We start from the raw sequence: 5,367 nt of genomic DNA on the forward strand, positions 1-5,367 counted from the left end.
TGCCAACGTCAATGTCATCACCATAACAAATCTCTTCAACTTCCCTATTAAATGCCTTTCAAGATTTTGTTGTATCTTCTATATGGTCTCAGAAACTAAAAACAGTCTATTTCTTCCTCTAGATCACCAGTTCCTCTTCTTCCACTGCTCTTCCCATCTTCTTTGTATTTTCATCAGTTTTCCCTTCTCTACCTTTTATGATTTATCTCTTCCTGTCCACTGAATCCTTATCTTCATTCTATAAAATGTCATAATTTTTCACATAATTTCAAGATATTATGTGATTTTTTTTCACATAATATCCTAAAAAGCACTTACTTTTAAACCTGCTACCTCAATTTACCATCCCATTCCTATCTTTCAGCACCAAACCTACTGAAGGATCTGTTTCCTACTGCCATTATAACAAATTACCACACTGGACCCCTTCCTTACACCATATACAAAAATTAACTTAAGATAGATTAAAGACTTAAATGTAAAACCCAAAACTATAAAAACTCTGGAAGAAAACCTAGGACATACCATTCAGGACACAGACATGGGCAAAGATTTCATGATGAAGACACCAAAAGCTATTGCAACAAATACAAAAATTGATAAATGAAATCTAATTATACTAAAGAATTTCTCCACAGCAAAACAAACTATCAACAAGGTAAACAGACAGCCTACAGAGTGGGAGAAAAGTTTTGCAAATTATGCATCTTACAAAAGTCTTATGTCCAGCATCTGTAAGGAACTTAAACAAATTTACAACAAAAAAGCAACCCCATAAAAAAGTGGACATGAACAGACACATTTCGAGGGAAGACACACAAATGGCCAACAATCATATGAAAAAAGTTTAACATCACTGATCATTAGAGAAATGCAAATCGAAACCACAATGAGATACCATCTCACACCAGTCAGAACGTCTATTATTAAAAAGGCAAAAAAATAACAGATGATCATGAGATTGTGGAGAGAAAAGAATGCTTATACACTGTTGGTTGGAGTGTAAATTAGTTCAACCATTGTGGAAAATAGTGCAGTGATACCTCAAAGACCTAAAGACAAAAACACCATTTGATACAGTAATGCCATTACTGTGTATATACACAAAGGAATATAAAATCATTCTGTCATAAAGACACATTCATGTGTATGTTTCCTGTGTCATTATTCACAGTAGCAAAGACATGGAATCAACCTAAATGCACATTAATGATAGACTGGATAAAGAAAATGTGGACCATGGAATACTATGACTATGCAACCATAGAAAGAATAAGATCATGTCCTTTGCAGGGACATGCATCGAGCTGGAGGCCATTATCCTTAGCAAACTAAGACAGAAACAGAAAAACCAAATATCACATGTTCTCACTTATAAGTGGGAGCTAAATGATGAGAACACGTGGACACATAGAGGGGAACAACATACACTGGGGCTTATCAGAGGATGGAAAGTGGGACGAGGGAGAAGATCAGGAAAATCACTAGTGGGTACTAGGTTTAACACTTAGGTGACAAAATAATCTGGACAACAAACCCCCATGACAAGTTTACCTATGTAACAAAGCTATACATATACTCCTGAACTTTTTAATAAAAGCTAATACAACAAATAAATAAAAACAATAAAAACAAAAAAAATTAAAACACACACACACACACACAAATTACCGCAAACTTACTGTCTTAAAATAACACAAATTTATTATCTTATAGTTCTGTAGTTAGGAAGTGCAAAGTGAGTCTTACAAGGACAGATATCAAGGTGTGGTCAGGGCTGTGCTCCTTCTGGAGGCTCCAGGGGAGATCTCATTTTCTTGTCTTCTCCAGTTGGGAGTGGGGACCTGCATTCCTTGGCTCGTGGTCCCCTCCTCTATCCTTACAGCATGTCCCTCTAAACTCCACTTCCACCATCACACTCCTTTTGCTGACTCTGACCCTCTGGTCTCTCATTTATAAAGACCCTTGTGAATATACTGAGCCCAACTGGCTCATCCAGGATAATCCTCTCACCTTAAGATCTTTAATTGAATCACATATGCAAAGTACCTTTCGTCATGTAAAGTAACTATTCACAGGTTTTCAGGATTAAGATATGGATATCTTTTGATGTCATCTATTCTATATACTATGGGGGAGAGTCTATATGTGCTAAAATAATGTATGTTAATCACCAGACACTTAGTAGGTACTCAATATATATAAATTCCATGAATGATAAAATATGGAAAAAACATGTTTGTGACTGTCAGGTTACAGTTTTCACAGTCAACTAAAATGATACAAATTATATAAATCCAAAGTTTTAAAATTATTGATGTAAGTATAGTCTGAGAAAATTCTTGAATGTTTTATGTACATGAAATTCCAAGTATCCTGTGTTCTCCAGCAGGAAGCCCTTTACACTAGATATTTTACGGAATGTCTTAGAAGAATACAGTGTCAGTTCTGCCAAGAAATAGTTACTCATCTCACAATTCTTTTTTTTTTATTTATTTTTATTTTTATTTTTTTTCATCTCACAATTCTGTATCCAAACCCATAGCAAACCTTCCACATCTCTTCATCTCCACTGCCACTACGTGACTCAAGTAGCCCTGATTTCTCTAGAATTTCCTCCTTATACAATGGTATTCTCAGTACTCCCCATCAGTCTGCTCCCCACCCACATCCGGAGTGATTATGTAACATGTAACAGAGTTTATACACTCCCCTATTTAAAACATTTCAGTGGCTTTCCATTTTTCATAAAATACAAAATATTGAGTCTGGCCTTACAGGTTTTTCTTGGGCTGGCCCTGCTCTTCCTCAGTAGCCCTACTGAGGGACACATCTGTTTACATGTGTCACCTTCCTCATCTTTAAATATCCACATGCTACAAGGCCCTAGGTAAGCCTTTACATGAATGTTATTACCTCTGCAAGAATAATGTTCCCAGTTAATCTCAACCTGGCTAATCATTATTATTCAACTGTCAACTAAGCATGATTTCTCAGACCGGCTTCTTCAATTCACCATCATTCTCTCTCATGGTCCCCTGACGTTCCCTTTAAGCATTAACTGAACTTGTAATTGTATTTTTATTTGCTCTGCTATTTGTCTCTCTCCACCACTGGTCCATATAAGGTCAATTAGGTGCAGAAATAATATCTTCTCAGTTTACCTCTATATGCAACGTCCTTAATGCAGTGTTTGCATAGTGTGCAGTCAACAAATATCTTCAATATTAAGTGTGCTTGTTTAGTGCCTGTACACTCCATGCAGACAGACATGATGTTGGCTTCCTTTACCACTGCCTCCACCACACATGCTCCTACACCTGATATATAGAGAATGCTAATAGTTGCAAAACAAGTGAATAAATAGAACAAGGAATTCTAAACAGCATTCTACTTAAGATCAGAAGATGTAAATGTATTCCCAAGGGGAAAATTGAAAATTCCATTTTTTGAAAATCTGGGCCAATTGTGGAATGTTTCCCTATAGAATTTGGGAAGATAATCATGTCTCACTACGTATATGCAATGTTTCATGAGAATGTTTCATATGCCCATCTGTAAGTTTCATTCAGGCAGGGTTGTCCTTTCACTCCACCTTAGGAAAGAGGAGCTCCACCACAGGGGACAAAGCTGTATTTGGAGACCCTGGGTTATGCAGGAGGAACCTGGTGGTTTCACCCTGATAAGAAAGGAATAAAAACTCTTGGACTACCTAACACTTGAGACAGGGTTTAATGTTGAGAATTTGGAGCTAGTCACTTCAACCTGGCTCTACCCTGAGAGGTGAAAAAGAGGGAATTCTTGTGGTTTCCATGGGTCCATCTATTTCAGGATCACGGAATAGATGGGAGTGTGAAAAAGGAGTTCTGTAGGGAGTGTAAGTAATTACCTGTCTGATTTTGTCTTCTGTACTTACACCTTCCTTAGGGACCTTGAAAAGGTGACTCTGGCTATTGTGCGTGGAAAACTACTCAATGACTTTTTAAAACATCTCTCCACCGATGACCATGACAGCTTCCACACCATTCTCTACACTACCGTCAATGTGATCTTGCCAAAAGGTGAATCTCATGATACCAATCCCCCCCTTAGAGCTTCTCCTTGTTCTTAGAATAAAATCCAAAGTCTGCATCAAAGCCTGCAAGTCCTCCCCTTTCTCATCACACAGCCCTTTCCCTCTCATTTTCCATGTCCTCTTCATACAGGGTGTCTTATCACTCCTTGAAATGCACCACGCTGTTTCTTCCCTAGAACATTATTCCCATGTCTTTATTCACACTTGCTCTTCGCTGTACCTGGTCCAATCTGTTAAATCAAATTTAGCCTAAAGCTGTCTCCTTAGGTATTTTAAGTCTGACCAAAAAGTTTCTCTGTACATTGTGAACTATAACCTAAATGGAGTTGTAGACAGATTGTAGTCTACTCTTGTGTCAATCACTAAGTTTTGGCCAATCAAAGGTGGCCAACTGTTCAAACTCATTTAAATAAGGCAAACACCAAGCTGTAACCAACCCAGCTGTTTCTGTACCTCACTTTCATTGTCTGTATGTCACTTTCCTTTTTCCATCCATAAATCTTCCACCACGTGGCCGAGCTGAAGTGTCTGAGCCTGCTCTGGCTCAGGAGGCTGCCCGATTCGCAAGTTGTTCTTTGCTTAAACTATTTTAAATTTAATTCACCTAAAACTTTTCTTTTAACGGTTCTCTTTGGTGCTCTCTTGATATCTACATCTCAGAATAATATCACTTCTTCTGTGAAGTCATTCATGACCAACCCAGCCCACCATCAGGAAAGATCATATTCCCTCTGGCATATCCTCTAAGCACTTTATACATTAGCACTTACCAAATATATTTAAAGACCAAATTTGTAGTTCCTTCATTAAAGCCTTTCTAAAAACTAAAACCCATAAGTTCAGATAGTATAGCATTCTCATTCCACCACATATTTCCTAGTAGCCATTTCTTACAGTGTATGAGCTCAATCATTATTCATTGAAAGATTATCTGAATGAACAGATCTGATTGTGGGCATTAACTGCTATTTGATCTTGAGCTAAAGATCACTGTTCACATTTGAACATCCTGGTCATCACTATCACTTATGCTGTACTGCTATGACCTGAATATCCTCCCAAATTTGTGTGTTGAAAGTTTAACCCCATTGTGGTGGCACTAAGAGGGGGTCCTTTGGGGAAGTGATTAAGTCATGAGGGCTTCACCTTCATGAATGGTTTAGTGAATTATATTAGGTTGGTGCAAAAGTAATTGTGGTTTTTGCCAGTACTTTTAATGCCAAAGGCCACATTTACTTTTGCACCAACCTTAATAAAAGGACTGGAGGGAACTGGCTTAGGACCTTCTTTCC

Source organism: Mandrillus leucophaeus, unplaced genomic scaffold (genome assembly GCF_000951045.1).
Source record: "Mandrillus leucophaeus isolate KB7577 unplaced genomic scaffold, Mleu.le_1.0 Scaffold449, whole genome shotgun sequence".
Lineage (NCBI taxonomy): Eukaryota > Metazoa > Chordata > Mammalia > Primates > Cercopithecidae > Mandrillus > Mandrillus leucophaeus.